The sequence below is a fragment of the Cupressus sempervirens genome, chromosome 2 (genome assembly GCF_028749045.1).
Source record: "Cupressus sempervirens isolate cs-2001-9-10 chromosome 2, ASM2874904v1, whole genome shotgun sequence".
In the NCBI taxonomy this organism is placed as follows: domain Eukaryota; kingdom Viridiplantae; phylum Streptophyta; class Pinopsida; order Cupressales; family Cupressaceae; genus Cupressus; species Cupressus sempervirens.
The window spans coordinates 576,520,369-576,543,660 of NC_143119.1; positions in this window are offsets into that span (position 1 = coordinate 576,520,369).

Genomic DNA, 23,292 nt, shown 5'->3' on the forward strand with positions numbered 1-23,292 from the left:
ATTCTTATAGGTCAAAGGTGGTCATAGGTTGACCTATGACCCGCTTCGACCCATTACATGATGACATATGTCTCTAAGGGTCCTCGAAACCCTAAGGACATATTAGAATCGTTCTTATAGGTCTAAGGGGGTCATAGGTTGACCTATGACCCCCTTTGACCCATTACATGATGACACATGTCCCTAGGAGTCATACAACCCCTTAGGGACATATTAGAATGCTTCTTATGGGTCAAAAGGGGTGATAGGTTGACCTATGACCCCCTTCAACGCATTACATGATGACATATGTCCAAAGGGGTCCTAAGACCCCTAGAGACATATTAGAATCGTTCTTATAGGTCAAAGGGGGTCATAGGTTGACCTATGACCCCCTTCGACCCATTAAATGATGACATATGTCCCTAGGGATCCTAGGACCTCTAGGGACATATTAGAATCATTCATTTGGGTCAAAAGGCATCATAGGTTGACCTATGACCCCCTTGGACACATTACATGATGACATATGTCCCTAGGGGTCCTAGCACCCTTAGGGACATATTAGAATCATTCTAATATGTCCCTAGGGGTTCTAGGACCCCTAGGGACATATGTCATCATGTAATGTGTCCAAAGGGGTCATAGGTCAAGCAATGACCCCCTTTGACCCATAAGAACGATTCTAATAAGTCCCTAGGACCCCCTTTGACCCATATATACGATTCTAATATGTCCCTAGGGATCCTAGGACCCCTGGGGACATATGTTATCATGTAATGGGTCGAATGGGATCATAGGTCAACCTATGACCCCTTTTAACCCATATGAATAATTCTAAAATGTCCCAAGGGATCCTAGAACCCCTAGGGAGCTATGTCGTCATGTAATGGGTCGAAGATTCTAATATGTTCCTGAGGTTCTTAAGACCCCTAGGGATATATGTTCTCATTTAATGGGTCGAAGGGGGTCATAGGTGAACCTATGACCCCCTTTAATCCATATGAAGCATTATAATATGTCCCTAGGGATCTTAGGACCCCTAGGGACATATGTCGTCATGTAATGGGTCAGAGGGGGTTATAGGTCAACCTATGACCCCCTTTGACCCATAAGAACGATTGTAATATGTCCCTAGGGGTCCTAGGACCCTTAGCTATATATGTCATCATTTAATGGGTTGAAGGGGGTCATAGGTCAACCTATGACACCCTTTGACCCATATGAAGCATTCTAATATGTCCCTAGGTGTCCTAAGACCCTTAGGGACATATGTCATCATGTAATGTGTCGAAGTGGGTCATAAGTCAACTTATGACCTCTTTTGACCTATAAGAATGATTCTAAAAGGACCCCTAGCGACATATGTCGTCATGTAATGGGTCGAGACCTATGACCCCCTTTGACCCATATGAATGAATCTAATATGTTCCTAGGGTTTTTCATCATGTAATATGTCTAAAGGTGTCATAGGTTAACATATGACCCCCTTTGAGCCATAAGAATGATTCTAATATGCCCCTAGGGGTCCTAGGACCCTTAGGGAGATATGTCATCATTTAATGGGTCGAAGGAGGTCATAGATCAACCTATGACCCTCTTTGACCCATATGAAGTATTCTAATATGTCCCTAGGGCTCCTAGGACCCCTATGGACATATGTCGCTACGTAATGGGTCGAAGGGGGTCATAGGTCACCCTATGACCCCTTTTGACCTATTAAAAGGATTCTAATATGTCCCTTGGGGTCCTGACCTATGACCCCTTTTGACCTATTAAAAAGATTCTAATATGTCCCTTGGGGTCTTAGGACCCCTAGGGACATATGTCATCATGTAATGGGTTGAAGGGGATCATAGGTCAACCTATGACCCCCTTTGACCCATAAGAACGATTCTAATATGTCCCTAGGAGTCCTAGGACCCCTAGGGACATATTTCATCATTTAATGGGTCAAATGGGGTCATACATCACCCTATAACCCCCTTTGACCCATAAGAATGATTCTAATATGTCCCTAAGGGTCCTAGGACCCCTAGAGACATATATCATCATGTAATAGGTCGAAGGGGGTCATAGGTCAACCTATGACCCCCTTTGACCCATAAGAATGATTCTAATATGTCCCTAGGGGTCGTAGGACCCCTAGGGATATATGTCATCATTTAATGGGTCGAAGGCGGTCATAGGTCAACCTATGACACTTTTTGACCCATATGAAACATTCTAATATGTCCCTAGGTGTCCTAAGACCCCTAGGGACATCTGTCATCATTTAATGTTTTGATGGGGGTCGTAGGGTGACCTATGACCCCCTTTGACCCATAAGAATGATTCTAATATCTCTTTGGGGGCCTTAGGACCTGTAGGGACATATGTCATCATGTAATTGGTCGAAGGGGGTCATAGGTCAACCTATGACCCCATTTGACCCATAAGAACGATTCTAATCTAGGACCCCTAGGGACATATGTTATCATTTAATGGGTCGAAGGGGGTCATAGGTCAACCTATGACCCCTTTTGACCCATATAAAATATTCTAATATTTTCGTAGGGGTCCTAGGATCCCTAAAGACATATGTCGTCATGTAATCGTTCAAAGGCGCCTATGACCCCTTTTGACCCATAAGAACAATTCTAATATGTCCCTAGGGGTCCTAGGACCCCTAGGGACATATCTTGTCATTTAATGGGTAAAAGGGGGTCATAGGTCATCATATGACCCCGCTTGACCTATATGAAGCATTCTAATATGTCCCTAAGGGTCCTAGGACCCCTAGGAACATATGTCATCATGTAATATGTCGAAGGTGGTCATAGGTCAACCTATGACTCTTTTTAACCCATACGAATGATTATAATATGTCCCTAGGGGTCCTAAGACCCCTAAGAACACATGTCATCATTTAATGGGTCAAAGGGGGTCATAGGTCAACCTATGACCCCCTTTGATCCATATGAACAATTCTAATATGTCCCTACAAGTCCTAGGACCCCTAGGGACATATGTCGTCATATAATGGGTCAAAGGAGGTCATAAGTCAACCTATGACCCCCTTAGACCCATATGAAAGATTCTAATATGTCCCTAGGGGTCCTAGGACCCCTAGGGACATATGTCATCATGTAATGGGTCATGAACAATTCTAAGACGTTCCTAGGGGTCCTAGGGAAATATGTCATCATGTAATTGGTCAAAGGGAGTCATAGGTCAACCTATGACCCCCTTTGACCCATAAGAATGATTCTAATATGTCCCTAGGGCTCCTAGGACCCCTAGGGACATATGTCATGTTTTAATGGGTCAAAGAGGGTCATAGGTCAACCTATGACCCCTTTTGACCCATATGAACAAATCTAATATGTTCCTAGGGGTCCTAAGACCCCTAAGGACATATATGTCATCATTTGATGAGTTGAAGAGGGTCATATGTCAACCTATGACCCGCTTTGACCCATATGAAGCATTCTAATATGTCCCTAGAGGTCTTAGGACCCCTATGGACATATGTCATCAGGTAATAGGTCAAAAAAATGGGATCATAGGTCACCCTATGACCCCCTTTGACCAATTAGAAGGATTCTAATATGTCCCTAGGGGTCTTAGGACCCCTAGGGACATATGTCATCATGTAATGTGTCGAAGGGGGTTATAGGTCAACCTATGACCCCCTTTGACCCATAAGAATGATTCTAATATGTCCTTAGGGGTCTTAGCACCCCTATGGACAAATGTCATCGTTTATAAGGTTGAAGGGGGTCATAGGTCAACCTATGACCCCCATTGATCCATAAGAACAATTCTAATATGTCTCTAGGGGTCTTAGGATCGGTAGGGGCATATGTCATCATTTAATGGGTCAAAAGGGGTCATTGGTAAACCTATGACCCCCTTTGACCCATATGAATGATTTTAATATGTCCCAAGGGATCCTAGGACCCCTGGGGACATATGTCATTATGTAATGGGTCAAACGGGGTCATCGGTCAATCTATGAACCCCTTTAACCCATATGAATGATTCTAATATGTCCCTAGGGATCCTAAGACCCCAGGGACATATGTCATCATGTAATGGGTCAAAGATTCTAATATGTCCCTAGGGGTCCTAGGACCCCTAGGGATATATGTTGTCATTCAATGGGTCGAAGGGGGTCATAGGTCAACCTATGACCCCCTTTGACCCATATGAAACATTCTAATATGTCCTTAGGGGTCCTAGGACCCCTAGGGACATATGTCATCATGTAATGGGTCAGAGGGGGTTATAGGTCAACCTATGACCCCCTTTGACCCATAAGACCGATTGTAATATGTCCTTAGGGGTCCTAGGACCCCTAGCTATATATGTCATCATTTAATGAGTTGAAGGGGGTCATAAGTCAACCTATGACACCGTTTGACCCATATGAAGCATTCTAATATGTCCCTAGGTGTCCTAGGACCCCTAGGAACATATGTCATCATGTAATGTGTCAAAGAGGGTCATAAGTCAACCTATGACCCCCTTTGACTCGTAAGAATGATTCTAATATATCCCTAGGGGTCCTAGGACCGCTAGGGACATATGTCATCATCTAATGGATCAAAGAGGGTCATAGGTCACCCTATGAGCACCTTTGACCCATAAGAATGATTCTAATATGTTCCTAGGGGTCCTAGGACCCCTAAAAACATATGTCATCATTTAATGGGTCAAAGGGGGTCATAGGTCAACCTATGATCCCCTTTGACCCATATGAAGTATTCTAATATGTCCCTAGGTGTCTTAAGATGCCTAGGGACATATGTCATCATGTAATGTGTCAAGGGGGGTCATAGTTCACCCTATGACCCCCTTCGAACCATATGAAAGATTCTAATATGTCCCTAGGGGTCTTAGGACCCTTAGGGACATATGTCGTCGTGGAATGTGTCGAAGGGGGTCATATGTCACCCTATGATCCCCTTCGACCCATATGAATGATTCTAACATGTCCCTAGGGGTCTTAGGAACCCTAAAGAAATATGTCATCATGGAATGTGTTGAAGGTGGTCATTTGTCACCCTATGACCCCCTTTGACCCATATGAATGATTCTAATATGTCCCTACGGGTCCTAGGACCCCTAGGGACAAATGTCGTCTTATAATATGTCGAAAGGGTTCATAGGTCATCCTGTGACCCCCTTCGACCCATATAAACTATTCTAATATGTCCCTAGGGGTCCTAAGATCCCTTAGGGACATATCTCATCATGGAATGTGTCAAAAAGGGTCATAGGTCATCTTGTGAGCCCTTTTGACCCATATAAATGACTCCACTAGAAATAATATAATAAAAATAATAATATAGTATAACAATCATATATATATATATATATATATATATATATATATATATATATATATATATATATATATATATATATATATATATATATATATATATATATATATATATATATATATATATATATATATATATATATATATATATATATTATAGATTATAATAATAATAACATAATATATTATATATTATTATTTTTTATATGATAATAATAATTATATATTAATAGATTATATATTATATCTTTACGTTATATATATATAATTTTATATATAATAGTTATGTTATTATATTATATATTTATAGATTATATATTATATCTTTACATATTTCATAACTCAAATTAGTTATATCACTTACAAATTTGTTTTTCCCTCTAAATTTTGTGCCTTTTCCCTCCAATTTTTATGCCGTCGATATCCGATATGAGATCTCATATCGGATATCCGATCTCAAATCGGATATCTGATAAGGCTTGGGCCTTACTTTCTAGGTTTGGTACCTAGATAGATGAAAAAAAGTTAGAGTAGATTTTGAAGCATTTTTAGACGTGTTCAAACTCTATTTTTTTCACATTGCCACTTTTTGGCACACCATGATCCTGCACATACCCATTTTATGATTGTAATAGATGATATTACAATAACTTTGCAAAAATTGTTTGAATTTTTTTCATCTTCAAGTCAATTAAATCTTTATCCATTTATATATTTTGAGTGGTTTCTATATTTTATTTTTTAACTTCTGATGTAAATAACATAATTCTTTTTTATTGGTAAAAATGAATTGATTAAATTTTATTTTTATTCATTATTTTATTTGATTGTAATATATTCTTTTTATTAAAACACTGAATATATCTTAACAGTATCAACACCAAAAATTCTATAAAATGATCATCGATTGGAAAAAGGAAATTTCTAATGTAAACATCTTCAAAGTTATATTCTTCCTTTTCCTTTAACAAAAAACAAGAATTACATATCAAACAATATTTTTACAGTAACAATTATTGTAGCATGGATTATGCCTTATGATCGGGCCATTCAAGCTAGGTAACATTATTTATTTATTTTCATGCCAAAAAACACAATATCATCTCATGCCGCAAATACTTTCAACAAAAACAAAATGTATAAAACCTTATCTTTAACAAATTTTGGAGGGCTCTTCTCATGCATGCAACAGCCCACTCTATGTAATAATAAATTAATAAAATATAAGACACAGAATCAAGCCACCATTGATTATGGATGAGATTGATTGCTCGAAAATAAAGCTCCAACTAGACATTCTTTAATCAATCAAGTCATCTCTATTTCAAAGTTTCAAGAGAGAGAAAGTAGGGTTTTCTTTTACTTTGTCCATGAAATTGGGTTATTCTCAATTCTTATCCAATAGTAAGATTAAGTTTCTGGACTTTAATTTTTTGATTCTCAATTCTTATCTAGTGCCAAGATTAAGTTTCTAAACTTTAATTTTCTATTTTGGTAACTTTTCATAATTAATAAAAAATCAGTTAGCCTTTTATAACTTTCTTTAATTAATCAAATTATCAAACTAAAAATTAAATTTGAGAAGTTCAATTTTTTTTTAAAAAAATAGTATAATAATATTATTAGAAAATAAGCTATATAGAGATTCCTATGTCATTGTCTATTACTTTCCACCAGCATCTTTGAACTATGCAATTCATAGTAGTGAGGGTGGGGACCTCTATGAGGACCTTCTTAAGCACATTACCATATTTTCTTCCATTGGGGACATCATTATTTTGGGAGACTTTAACGTGTGGACCAAAGACCTACAACCTCCTCTCCATGTTCATGGGTCTGATCCCATGTGTATGACTACTTCTGATTCTAGTTTTGTGGGTCTACTTCGGCTCTTCAAGGATTGTCAAGGGCCCTTCACCAGGTATGGTCGTAATTTGTTACAACTTTGTAAGTCTTCTAGCTTAGTGATCTTGAATGGACTCTCTTGCTTTCTTGGATCTGAACTCTTCACTTGTTGGCCACATGATGGTGGTGCTAGCATTGTTGACTATGTTCTCTCTACTGCCTACTTCATCCCTCTCATTTACCACTTTACCATCTCTCACCTTCCTCTAGCTAACCACACCCTTCTTAGCATCACCCTTTGGGGACCCCTAACACCTTCTCCTCCTTGCTTATCTACTTCTTCTTGCCCCCCTCTTCCCTCCCCCCATGCTCATACTTCTTTTCACTTCTCTAATGGTGACGTAGAGTTCTTCATCCATCACCTTAGATGACTTCTCCCCTAGGATCCTTCCCCGAATCTAGGGACATCAACTCCATGTTCCACTTACTTATGTCTAACTTGTGGGAGTCTACCCTTCTCTCCATTCCCCACTACACCTCCTCGTTCACCCTTCGTGCCACTTATAGATCTTGCCCCATGAATTAGTGGTTCAATGAGTACTAAAAATCCTTTCATTGTATGCATCTCTCTACTCCACCCACTACTTCTTCCTCATCTTTCTCTCAATTGAGGCTCAACTACCACTGCTTTCTTTGCCATAAGAAATGGAAGTTCACTTTAATGCAATGTAAGTCTCTTTGTGCCATGTTCTTCTAGTCCCCAAAGCTCTTTTGGCACACCATGTTTCCTTGCCACCCGCCCCCTCCCACTGCTCTAGACTTTCACTCCCTTGCCTCCCACACCTCCACACTCTCTGATATTCCTAGTCATCCCACTCTCCATCTTATCCTCCCCCCCACCCATTGTCACCTCTTGTCCTTCTACCACATTAGTGAGGTAGTTAGAGTTATGAATAGTAGTAGAACTTCAGATGATGAAAGATTTCATGCTGAATTCTTTAAGTTGAGTATCTATTTCCTAGGTCCATTTCTTGTATTGCTCTTTAATCGAGTGGTTTGTGTTGGCTTCCTTGACTCTTGACCTCATGACATATTATCTATCTAATCAAAAAATTTGGGCTAGCCTCTAACCCTAGAAACTACAGAACCATCATGGTTGGGCATACCTTCGCCAAACTCTATGTGACTATGTAGAACGGTATCATGTCCACTGAGCTCGATCAATGACATTGTTGGGCTAGAGGTCAGGTTGAGTTTTGTTTAGACTTTCAGACCACTGATCACATTTTAACTTTATGGGCCATCATTGAGGAGGCTTGTCACCACTCAGTGAAAGTTTAAAGTGTTTTTGTTGACTTTCGTAAAGCTTTCAACTCTGTTCCTTAGAGGGATATTGGGATCTCAAAGATTCTTCTTACAACTATTATGAGGTTATATGAGTGTTTTGTGGGTAGATTCAGGACTCTACAGATCTTCTCTGATCCTATCTAGAGCACTATTGGGGTGAAACAAGGTTGTCCTCTCTCCCCCACTCTCTTTGGCATCTACATTGACGAGGTTGAGACTTTTCTCTGTGATTGTTCGCTCCCTGGCAATGGTTGTTATTTACATCAGGTATTGATCTCTATTATCCTATTTGCTAATGATGTGATTCTCCGAGCATCTTCTCTCGATAGTCTTCAACGACTCCTTGATGACTTGGCCTCTTTCTACGACTCACGTGAGCTAGTTGTAAATATAGGAAAGACTCGAGTTATGGTCTTCAATTGTTTAAGGATGTCCCGTCTCCATTTTTACTTCCACGGTATCGAGATTGAGATTGCATCTTCATATACTTACTTGGGGGTTAAGTTTTCTAGACCTTGATTCAGCTTGAGACTAGCCATGTAGCACAGAGTCAACAAGGGGCTCAACTCCCTTGCTATTCTTGAAAGAATGTGCTTTTGACACCACTTCTAAGACACCATGACTAATATGTCTCTTCTTGACTCCTTGGTCAAGTCAACTGTCCTCTATGGTTCTATTTTTTGGGGGCCCTCTCTCTTAGATTCTGGCGAGGCCTCTGTTGAGAGAGTCCAAACTCTTTTCCTTCAATGCATTATCAAATGTCACTAGTTCGCACCACACAACATTTTTCTAGCTGAGTTTTCTACTCACCCTTTTAGATTGGGGACCATCTTTAATTTAGTTTGGCTACTTCACTAGCTCTAGAGCTTCACTGATTCCTTTGATGATCATCACAAATATTCCTACTTGGCTTATTGTTCCTCTATAAAGGAGGCAAGTTCATACTCTGGTCACAGGTCTTGTTAATGGTACACCTGGGTCTCTGCTCTCTTGGGCTCGATTGGTATTAGTTTGGATCGTCTTCCCCCCTTCTAGTTTTTTCTGGACACTCCAACTCATCTTCTTCCACCTCAGCAAGAGTTGAATGAGCATGTTAGGCTTGACATCTACAAACAATATGTTATCATGACCTAGAGAAATCCCCAAGTGGGCTCTATCGATGCATGGCTTTCTATGCTTAGCACTTTCTTGAGATCTAGGAAAAGATCATCTTACATCCCTGGTACATCACCTATCATTGGACTTACACTCTTCACATCTCCTTGGGATCTTTCAGAGTGAGTTCTCACCAACTACATATTTAGACTGATCACCAAATAGGTAGGGAGGACAAGATCTGTTGGCTTTGTCACATCAGGGAGGTTGAGACCGAGTCTCACTTTATTTTTCATTTTCCCATATACTATGAGGTCTAAGGGAGATTCTACTATTTTTTTAGAGAGTGTCAGTCTCTTCCCTCATTCTTCTGATATATTGACCAACATTTTCTTTCACTCTATCTTCAGGAGACCATGCATCTTTATAAGCACATTATACAACTCCAACTTTTCTCGACATCAACCCCTATGTAGCTTATCACCTCTTTCTTTAGCCCTATAATTCTAGCCCGAGGATAGAAGCAGCCTCTTTGCACTATCTTGGTTCACACCAAATCTGTGAGACCCCACAAAGATTACACTTGGAAACGTCCGTCTAGTAGACCTTAGAGGCAACCTTTAAAAGTACCTAATTGCCCTAATGCTCACCTTTCCATTCTAGACTACTTCTCACCTATGAGGAGTTCTTAACTGTTGGTATTCCCTTTTCTAGGTTATTTTGTTGTTTTTCTTTCACATTCTTCCTGCAAACACTATTTGGTGCTCCCTCTGCTGGCATTTGCCCCTTTGTACTATTTCTAGTCCCTTAGACCCTTGTTGGTCTCTTGTTCGACATTAATAAATTTATCTTATCTTATCTTATCTATTATCCAATTTTTTTATCAATTAAATAAGAGTTTTGTATTAAATTCTTAATTATATTAATATAGATGTTTCTTATCCATTAAATATATTTTTAATCTTTTTTTAGAAGATAAGAGATTTTTTTACCTAATTACAATGTCAAATGGTTGCAAAATTTAACCTTCCATAAATGTAAGCAAGAATTTGTATAGTTGAATGGCTGATCATAGTTTGTAAAGTAAAGAACTTGCCAAAATCCCTTGCCTTGACATTTTATCTGACAATTTTTTAATCCAAAATTCTAGTGTCTTCTTTCTTGAAGTAAACCATTTATCAAACTTTAAGCCTTCATGCTTTTCTAAAATTATCTTCTACAATAGGCTTCTTTTGAAATTTGTAGTTGTATCATATATGGAAGATGAAAGTATATTTCTTATCATTAAATACCAGGTCTATCTTTGATTGAGATGTTGTGTCATTTTATGAAACAATATTCAACTTGGTGGGCTCTATTGCGATATTGTGCAATTTTAATCATTGTTTTCTGCCACAACCTGTCAAAGATCCCCTTTTAAGGTTTCCACCATTGCTTCATCACTTCTAGCTTTGATGAATCCAGTAAAGTCACCATTAAAATTTGTTTGTGGTTTCAGGCAATGAAAACAAAACAGAATTGCTTGTATTCCACAATTATGAATATTATGATACCATACAAATATTGTCATTAACTATGTTTCTATTATAAATATTTTAGTTTTCTTTGTCATTAACATGGTTTTGCATTAACGTGATTTTGGATTAATTAATTACACTGTTAATTCATGTTAATCCATAATGATGAAATAATATGATTAACATAGTTTGCATATCCAAAATAACATGATTATCTATTAAATAGAATGATTTTGTATTTAATATGATTAACATGATTTTGGATTAACATGATTCCAGATTTCTATGATTTTGGATTAACATAATATATCTGTATGTGGCGATTCATTTGGCCTTCTTTATTGGAATCCTCTCATAAAGGAAATTATCTGATGAAATTTTACATGATTGTAAGTAATCAATGGTTTACTAAACATTTCTATATGATTTACTTATCAATGGGTTATGCATGTATTTCCAATTGTGATTATTATTATAATTTTTTCTTCTATTACCATTTCTACAGGTCTCTTGTTCAAATATAATGGCCTCTCCAGAATCTGAACTCGACCAAACTGCATGTCCATCTCCACCCTATGAGAAAAGGAGAAATGGCACTCTCGTAAGTTCACCTTCCTTTCAAAATTCAAACAACTATTTTTCATCAAAGAAAATTGAAATGACTTCATAAAATGTAATTAAAATCATTATTGCTTACCTCTTTTCCTACATCTTCAATATTTCATATTTACTTTAATAATACATCCCTTCCCAATGTGTAGGCTCATACCATTAATTTAACCACTCCTCCAAACGTTACAACTTCTCTAGAATTTCAACAAACAGGAAGTATAAATGGGCTCTCCACCTTATCAGCATAGGAGATATGTTAGTTCTATAAATTCGACTCCATTTCAAAATTAGAACATTTTTTTCTCTTTAACCAAAATTGAAATGAATACTTAAAAATAATAGAAATTCTTATTGCTAAACAGTCAATTCTATCTTATAACTTGATATTGTGGCACTAAGATACATGACTTCTCTCATTTTTGTAATTCCATTCAACTTTTAGACTTAAGGCTTTTTGTCTCTTCCAAAGATGATTAGGACTTGAGCTATTTTTCTATTTGAGATGATTCATTTGGCCTTCTTTACTGGAATCCTCTCATAAAGGAAATTATATGATGAAATATTACATGATTATGTGTAATCAGTGGTTTACTAAACATTTGTGCATGATTTAGTTATCAATGAGTCATGCATGTATTTCAAATTATGATTGATGTTATAATTTTGTCTTCTATTAGCATTGTTCAAGTCACCTTTTCAAATACAATGGCCTATCCAAGATCTAAACCTGACCAAACTACATATCCTTATCCACCCTATGAGAAAAGGAGAAATGTTACTCTTGTAAGTTCATCTTCCTTTCAAAATTTAAACAATTCTTTTTCATCGATGAAAATTGTTATGATCTCATTAAAATTAATACAAATCATTATTGCTTACCTCTTTAATACCTACTCAATATCACATATTTTTCTTTATTAACAACTGCCTTGCCAATTTGTAGGCCACTCCTCCAAACATTATGGCTTCTCCAAACACTTAAAAAGAGGGAACTAGCAACACAATTCCAGCCTATCAAGAAGGAGATAATGCTACTCTTGTAAGTTCATCTTCCTTATCACACTTCATTATGTCTATATATTACTATACAACATATTTTCTATGATGATATGTCAAAATAAATTATGACTGCTACTGAAAACTACATTCCCATTCTCACAATTTCAAATACTATGCTTACATCTGCACACACAATTAACCATATGAATCTATATATAATTTGGTTATCTAATGTTAATATAATGACATATTTCAATGATGTTTTTAAATTCATAAAAATATAATTCACCACATTCAAAACAACTTACTTAGTACATTTTCTTTCTAGGCCACTAAAGTCAAAAGTCTATTGACTACCAATGCCATACAATCAATCAATATTGGAGAATATGTTAACAAACCAATTCTACATATGTTATCTTTCAAAAAGTTAACTACCTTAGAAGATCAAACAGACTGATATAAGATTGTCTTGTCTAATGGCAATTACATGCAATAGCAATACTGCCTCAGAAATGTAATGAACTTTTCTTCTCAGAACAACTGAAAATCAAATCAATAATTTCTTTGACAAAGTATGTTTGTTAGAAAACAATTGATTTGAGGTAGGCCTTCATATTTCTCATCTTCAATCACATTCTGACTTCCTTACTATTCGTTTAAAATATATGTCTAATTATTTCTATTTCTGTCCATAAAAAATAAGACCATAATCATCTTTAGTCTCAACATCATTCACCGAGATTGCCAAATTATTGGGAGGCCCAAGTACCTATACAAATCTCAATAGAAACAAATGAAAGAAGAGAAAATAGTTGTTTCACCCATCAAATCCACTAAGTATGGTACCCACATACCTTGCAAGCAACTAACATTGCATCAAAGTACAAGCCCAATAAAGGATCTAAATCCTTACCAAAGTAGGTGGACAATCAAAGGGAGAGTTACAATGAAAAAATATATGTGACAATTTAATAACTAGTGAGGTAGTGGACAAGTTTTTAGCTTAGACATTTTGGACAATGAAGGCACAGAGACTAGGATTGTTTGCTACAATGAGGTAGCTAAATTTCACTATGATAGAGTGCATATAGGTGTCATCTATATTGTTTCTAAAGGTTTTGTAAAAGAAACCAATATCAAATACAATAACTAAATAGTTGCATTGAAATCAGTCTTGACCACATATCTATTCTAAAATGTTGTTATGATGAATTGCCTATTGGGAATGTTCACTACAACTTCAAGAAAATTAATGAAATTGAAAACATCAACAACGACACTTTAGTAGACATTATTGGAGTGGTTGGTAGTGTTTGAGATAGTTCAACAATAAGATGAAGAGATCAAATAGGGGTCCTTTGTAGGACTTTAAAGTTAATGGACATATCACTCCTATCTATTGATGTCACTTTATGGGAGGCCATTTGTCTTAAAGAGGGAGAGCAAATAAAAGTTTTGAAGAAATCATAAAAATTTCTTGTCCTTGCTATTAGAAATAGTCACGTAGCTAAATTCAGAGGAAAGGTAATAAATAGTGCAACATCAACTATATTTACCATTGAGCCATCAATACTAGAGGCTGAATCCCTTAGATCCAAGATTACAATAGATCAGATCGACACATTTGCATTGCCAATGTCTTCGATAAATAACAATATAACAACCAATGCCATGACAATATCAACTATCCTGGAAGATTACAAAACATTTGTAAATCCAATTGAGGTTACAATGAAAACAACTATCAAATTCATTAGGAATGATTATTTCTGCTACCCAACCTACCCACTTCATGTCAATAGGAAAGAATGCATAAAAATGCATTGAAAATAAAGATAAAACATGATATTATTCAAGATGCAAAAAAAGCATTCTCGAATGCGAATACAAGTAGCTTTTGCATGTTAAACTCTAAGATCGTACAAATTGAATTTGGACTATTGCTTTTGATGAAGTAGGTATTGATCTTCTATACGTGTCAGCAAAGGATTTGTATATGTCGTAGTATGACACTACAGTTGACACAACTCCTGAGTTCATCCTCAAATTTATATGTTTCAATAGTTTTATATTTACAATCTCACTAGCAACTGAGATCTACAACTCTAAAACTAGAGTAAAAGCTACTATTACAAAGGCTAAAACTATGAATTTTCAGGCAACAAGTGAATCTTTGCTATCTAAAATATCAAAATTGTGTACCTAAAACCTTTCTTTTTCAACCTTCAATAACCCTTTGATAGATTTGTTTGAAAAATATGATAAATAAAGTACACTCGTACTATTTCTTTAAAAAATAAATGGAAAACAACACATTGTATTCCAAATTTCTCTATGGAGTTCTTTTTGATGAATGAATACTCTTATATGTTGAGGTTTTGTATTCCAAAATTCTGCTATACTTAAATGCTATTCGTAACATTGCATCCTCTAATTGAACTATAAAATACTTTCTCTAAAAGCTACTTTTAGACATGCAACTGTAAAATTATATTCAAATTTGGTTACTTTTAATACTAACCATTCAATTCTGCAATATTTTATATTGCTAAAAAACATAACAAAACTTTTTTTCTAAGACATAGCTTCCAATCATTCAAAAGAATGTATCTTTGAAAACATTATGTGTTTTAATTGGTGTTTCTATCAATGGATCCCTACTTCAAAGTTTGATGATTTGTTTTTTTTACTTGTTTACCAAACTTCTAAATGTACATAGTATTTTAAGACTATTGAACTATTATTTTATTCTTTCATTTTAAATTACAATCTTTACAACCATTTATTTAAAAATGTATGCATGCAGGCTTCAAACACACAAGAAAAGATACTTCACAAGAGACAACAAAATCAAGCATATTATAATCGACATAAGGAACAAATTTTTGCTAGGCAACATATCCAAAGATTAAATCAACAAAGAAATGTTCACAATCTAACACCACAACAAACAATATAGACCACAATATCACAGGTTCATAAAAGAGGATTTACACAAAGTCAACCACCTATACAAGAGAATACTACAAACTCTACGATACGAAGCCTCAATGGTAATATTTTTAAAAAGCAAAGACAATAAGAACAATGATGAAGGTATGCACCACCCTTACTCACTCAAAATCAAGAAAGCAACAATATGGAGACCAAAAAAATTCTTCACAAGAAATTTTATTATACTTGAAGATCCTTACAACACCCACAAGATGATATCAAGCTTCTCCTTAAGCTTCTCCTTCTACAACTTCTACTTCTCAAGTTTCTACTCCTCGAGCTTCTACTCCTCAAGCTTCCCCCTTGAGCTTCTATTTCTTGATCTCCTTCTTGAGCTTCCACTTCTCAAGCTACTCCTTGAGCTTGATTAGAAATTCTCATATGCCTTGCTTAAATAGGCACTTACCACCCTATGCATGGCTTATCCACAACCTTCTAGAATTACTCCTACACAATATCCACAACCTTCTAAAACTTCCATAACCTTCTAGAATTACAACTAAGCACCACCATGTGGCCCAATTAGAAAATTACATTTCCTTTATGGATCACAACAAATATTAAATGCAAGATTTAAGAAACTTTCCACAAGCTTCTAAGATGCCACCTACACACCTCGATTAATGTAATGACAACTATTTTTTTTTTTTTTTCTATTTATGCCACCTATGCACCTTGAAAATAAAAATCCTCTTTTCCTTTCTTTTCTCCTTTTTATTTTTTATTATTTCTCCTCTAATTTTCGTCACTTTCTCTCTCCTCCAATTTTTTTTTTTTTTTTTCAATAATTTTCCAATGCAAGATGCTCCTGCATCAAACAACCACTGTGCTCAACAAATATAGATAGTATTGAAACTTTCACCACTTCATAAGAGCAAATAATACAAACTTCAATACCAAGTACTAATTTTACAACACAATTCTCAAAATCACAAAATAAGTTTAGAGAACGCATTAACACATTATCAAAACTAAAAGCATGCATTATTTGTAATGAAAGTTACACAAATATGTCCATTCAAAGAAATGTTGTGGAAATCATATGTTCTAGATGCTTTGCAGAAAAAGTAGTTCATCAATTCTCAATGTAAAACAACTTAGATCGTGGAAAACAACCAGATGTGCTAAAAAACCTTAACCAAGTCAAAGAAATGCTTATTGCAAGGGTAACCCTTGTCTTACTAGTCACCCATGCAAGAGGAGTATAATACAAATATAGTGGCCACACCATTAGTTTTCCACAAGATATTTCAAGCATTGCTCTTCTTCTGCCTAGAAGATTAGAAAAATTTGAGCTCCTTATTATATGAAGGACAAACTTAGAAGGACATAACTATGACTGCTATGTTAATAAATATTCTATTCTTGATGATTTAAAGTACAAAATGAAATAATACCCATACTACAAGGATGTTGATATTAATGTTGATGCACTAAACCAATTGCCTGACACAACAACTGATATATCTTACTTGCTCCACAACTTAACAATAACTTGTAAAGAAACAACACTAGCTAATGAAATTAATAATATTGCCAATGATGATGTAGATTATTACAATACATCATCATTCATTCGAAAATTGCCTGATAAACAACATGAACTACAAACAATTAAGGAAATGTTAGGCATCAAAGTCAATGATCCACAAATCATTCCTTGGCCAAAAATCTATAATTCACCAATAAATGAATACAACACTAAGAGCCTCCAAAGCATGGCTTTCCCCACCTTATTCCCAACTGGAAAATCACTACCACTAGAACCAAGAAGCAAATAGGTCCACATGCATGAATATGCACTACATTTAATGAGATATCATGAAAATAGATTTGGAAAACATGTATGTTTTAGATATTTTATGTACAACTTAATCATGAGACACTACAACCGACAAACTACTTCAATTTTCTTTAAAACAATGTTACATGAAAAAAAACCAAAAATTATCCACCTCCTATGCGAAAATTTACAAAATGTGCTAGAGAATCAGTTAGCAAATCAACTAATGCATTTTGAAACTTCATTGCAAGGCAAAAGAGATTATTGGAATAAAAAAAGAATGAAATTATCAACCATGATACACCAACTAGGAACACCTACATTGTTCTTCACTTTAAGCTCAACAAACACAAAATGGGCAGATCTACATGCATTGTTCCTAGAAAATACACACTCAATTTTTGTGGAAACAATTAGTAGATAATATTATTGACAAGTCATATATTACATCTTTATACATTCACCGAAGATTCACTATATTTCATGAAAAAGTCATAGAAAAATCATTGTAAGCAAAAGATTTTTGGTACAAGTATAAATGGCAACATCAAGGTTCAACGCATGTACATGGTTTCACATGGCTACAAAATGCACCAAATATAGACACAATCAATTGGAATAACCGAATAGAATTGGATGAAGCAAGAAAATTCTTTGACAAATATGTTTCTATATGGAATCCCTGCAGTGAATCTGATAAAAAAAATATATTACATTATAACATTAGTGATGACCCTTGTTTACTAAACACTCAACAAATTTTTTCATTAGACCCACTCATTGATTATAGACAAATAGTAAATATTGTACAAAGACATACAAAATGCACAGGTTCACCATGTGTATGAAAAAAAGGAAACACAACTCAATGTTGCTACAAAGCTCCATGGACACAACAATAAACATTAACCTTAACATGTGACATAGACAAAAAGAAAACTTATAATGCAGCAAGAAATGATGATTGACTGAATATCTACAACCCACAAATGCTAGCCATATGGAGGGCTAATGTAAACTGCCAACTAGTCACTTTAGGGAAAGTGGTGCTCAACTACATCTCAAAATATGCATCAAAAATTGAGAAATAATTAGAGACATATAGTACCATTTAAAAACAAATAGCTAATACAAACAAATCAAATGATAATGCTTTAATCACATATCAAAAATTCACTATGGTATTCATTGTAGAACGTGATATTGGTGCACAAGAGACATGCCATATGCTATGAAAATTGCCCCTTATGATTTGTAGCCAACTCTTTGTCTCTTTAAATGTTAGCAAAAAAGACCTTGCATTGAATCAACAATTTAGATAGTGAAGAAGAATTGAGCACCAATTATATCCACTCCTATATAGAACACCCCCCTTGAATTATACTCTTTGTTACTTATTGAAACAACCCAAACATACTCCTACTCATCTAAACATAGGAAAAATCAATGGAAACAAAGAAAAACAAATGCAATTGTCAATGTCTACCGCCTATTCAAAAACATTCCAAATGAAAATAGCAATACATTTGAAACATTTTGCTGGACTGAACTCTTACTATACAAACCATTTCAACATATCAGAACAAAAATTGTTATTACAACAAAACATATTATGCAAAATTAGAAATCACTACAATCAAAAAATTATAGAGCTTGGCATATTAATAGAGTTCAAAACATACCAAAAATGGAGTCACCAGATCATAGTGACAATGGTGATCTCCACGGTCACCAAGACTTAGAACTATATGAATGGGAACTATTATCTCAAATGGATGCCTACATTAACTTTAAACATTAATGATCTTGACATTCTAGGTAAAAGAGACATTGATATTAATTACTCATGGAATACCAACAACATCTATCAAGAACTAGATGAATTAGCAATGACCTTCATCTCAACTGAAAATTAAAGACAAATAACACAATATCACAACCACAAACAACACATCCAAACCTCCAACTGAGCCAAAAACAACAACTCGTTTTAGATATCATCATTGAACATCATAAAAGAAAAATTGTAAATACACAATTTCACATGATTATCCAAGGAACAGTTGGTATAGGTAAATTGTACTTGATACACTACAGTAGGCAAAGCATTAAAGGGAATGTGCAAAATGAAACAAAAAAATTGCTAACACTAGCTCCTACAAGTGTTGCTACACATAATATACAAGCAAAAACAATCCACACAAGCCTTCAAATTCCAATTAAAGATATGCATCCATTACAAGGGAAAACATTGACAACCCTCCAAGATGACTTCAAACATGTTAGATACATTCTAATCAATGAAATGAGCTTTTTGGGGCTGAAGCTACTATTGAAAATAGACAATTGCCTATGTCAAGCTTTTCTTCAAAACCAACATGAACCATTTGGTGAAATATCAATCATTCTTCTCAGTGACTTAGGTCAACTTCCACTAGTTATGGATAGTCCAATTTATGCCTCACATTCAATAGCCCTAATATTGTGGAACACATTTAGTGTATCAATCACACTAGATACAATCTTTTTCCAATAAGGAAAAAGTAAAATTCCAAATCAAATTCTGTCAAATCCTAAAAAATATATGATCTATTGTACCATTGAAACATGATTGGGATTCACTCATGACTCAAACAAAACAAAATTTCAGCAAAAGCAAAAAATTAGACTTTGACAAATCCACCCATCTATTTGCAACCAATGACTTCGCAAAAAACCACAATAAACAATTGAACCTCCCAATTGCCTGTAGCAATGCTAAAGTTATAGCACACAAATCAAATGAACACATTGAGGATGATCAACTTCAACAAGAGGTGCTCCTATGTTTAGGGAAACAACTAACGCTAACAACAAACTTATGGATATGAATAGGACTTGTAAACAAATCACTAGGAATAGTTCAATCCATAATTTACAATACCAATTCAGCTCCTCTAGATCTACCAAAATATGTAATTTTCAATTTTGACAATTACAATGGACCACCATGGGACACACAAAAACCAAAAAATATTCCCATCATTCTGATTACTAGAGGTAGTCGTACACAAATTCTGCTAACAATGGCTTGGGCTATTACAATACACAAATATCAAGGCCTCACACTAAACAAAGAAACAATTGACATCGGGAAAAGAGAAAGGCAAGGTTTGACATTTACATTAATATCAAGGGTCCAAAGTTTGAACAACCTTCGAATTGACCCACCTTTTCCTTTTGAATGGTACTACGAGATGAAAAATAATTCTTATACATCTATTAGGAAAAAAGAAGGACATCTACAACTACTACCACCAAACTCTCTACCCAAACAAACCAATACTAAAGGAATAGAGGTAAACACACAATCCCACCTCCATTTTTCCATTAAATATAAATTAACTTGTACTTTTAAATAAACAATATAACCACCTATTTTACTTCAATATTACTAAGTTTATAAAAAAATTGTAGGAAAATAATATAGATTGAATCCTCACCTCACTACGGCTAATGGTTCATCAACCAAACATGCACGTCTCCATAAGTAAGTACTCGCTACTAAACAATCATAACATTTGAAGGTGTTTCACAGAAATCTAATTTGCCAAATTCATCAACATCCACTTCAATATTTGTTACGTATCTTATATTACTAATTTAGTATGAATAGAATTATAAGCATAAAATAATGAATTTTACAACTCAAAAATGCATACATAATAAAAATTTCCCATTTTATTTGTAGGCTACTCAAAGCAAGTCAACATATTTGCACTTGATTTAGAATACATAAAGTCACCAAACTATAGAATTTCATCCACAGTGGCTTCTATTTCAAATTTACAAATTGGACAAATTTTAATTTTCCTTTCCAAATATATATGGGAAGTTTTCGAATGATCCAATGTTTACCAAACATTTTCATCAAAAATATTATTTAAAAAACATCTATTTCATGATTATAATTTTTATTAACTGTGATTATAGCATCATATAAAATAAATTGTAATTCATTTTGATATCTTGCTCAAATTATATTAAATGCTTTCACAAAATCAGTAATCTCAAATCTGCAAGATCTACCGTTAATATGGACTTGGTTATCTTCTTATTTAAGTAATTGTCTAATAGTTTTGAATTTATTTACATTACTTAACAATGACTACATGTGATTTATTAATATATTTAACTGCTTCACATGAACCATAGACATTAACAAACTATGTGATGCTCCTCGATATTTGTGTTTCATAGATTGTCTTGCTATGTCATTTTCCATAGTTTGGATAGTCTCTTTATATAGTTCACAAAACTATTTTCATGTATCGCTATTCCTTACAAAAACATATCACATCTACAAAAATGTGCAACTACTAGTTTTAGAAGTTGTTGTTCAATTTTTGTTAAAATTATGTAGATATAGTGATTTGTTAATTGTTCTATTTATTCTCATGAGATGTGAGTTTTTTTTAAACCACTTCTCTATAAAGCATGAGAAAATTTGCAGATGAGCCTTCAGATTTGCTAGGAGAAATCTTAGATGAAAAATTGACTGTATTATTATTTTTAAGGGGGACAAACAATGAAGCTCTAGTTTTTAAATTTCATTGGATCAATTCTAAGCATGTAATAGTATAGTATAAAGAGAAGAAAAAATAATAAACAATTTCATCCTCAGTTTCCCCTTTAATATTCTATCAATTATTTATATGCCCAATGCTAAAATTTAATAATATATGCTTTGTACAATTTATATTCACTTTAGTTTTCCTTGATTAAGATGGCATAAATCTTTGATAATACGATTATCTATGAAACAAAAAATAAGTACAAAAAATTTGAAAAAATAGATTTAAATTTAGAATTTTAGAGTAGATTGTATGTAAGTTTTGAGAATTGATTTTCAATTTTCTTTTATTATTATTTTTATTTTCTTAATATGATTGTGAAATCTTTAACAATAGAATTTTAAGAATCTCTTGTTATATTATATAATATTATATATATATATAATCTCTGTAATTTTTGGTTATCTTGTTGTATTATGATGAACTGAATTACCAATTAAAAACTAACTATAAAAACATTGAATCAAAAAATTGAAGGAAATTTGTTTACATACGAGCAAGACAAATAATTGTAAATTTTGAAATCTGATTGAAAAGATCATTGATAAGTTAGTGAGATTGTTGAAGAAGTATGTTTCAATCATTTTTTTGTCACTAATGTCAAACCTACTATTTTCTAGTAAGACAATTGCTTATAAGATCCAAGAATTATCACTTAGTTGATTGATGAAGAGGATTTAATTAATAAGATGTAACAACAACACCTAGAGGAAAGGTTGAGTTATGATTTTGTAATGAAGTGCAAGGATTAGTTAAGACAATTGTGAAATAATGTATTGATAATATACTTGAAGATACAAAGGTTGGGTACACTTAGAAACCTTAGAAGAACACATTATAACAAAGATTGTTTGCAAAGCCTGAACAAAGTCTATAGTGGGTGCCAAGCAAAGTTAGTTCATGCCAAGTAGATTATCAGATAGTGTTGAGTAAATGCAAAATCTAGTGTAAGCCAAGGAACTTAGTTAGTGCTGAGCAAAATGTAATAGGTACTGAGCATCAAAAAAATATAGTTGATGTCGAGTGAAAATGCAATAGGTGCCGAGTAACATAGTATGTGTCAAGCATCAGAAAGTCAATAGTGTTGAGCTACTGCATTATTTGAAAAGTCAAAGATTTGCTAGATCTATGCTAACAAGTTTGTTACCTTGAATTTTGTGAACCAGGTGGAAGATA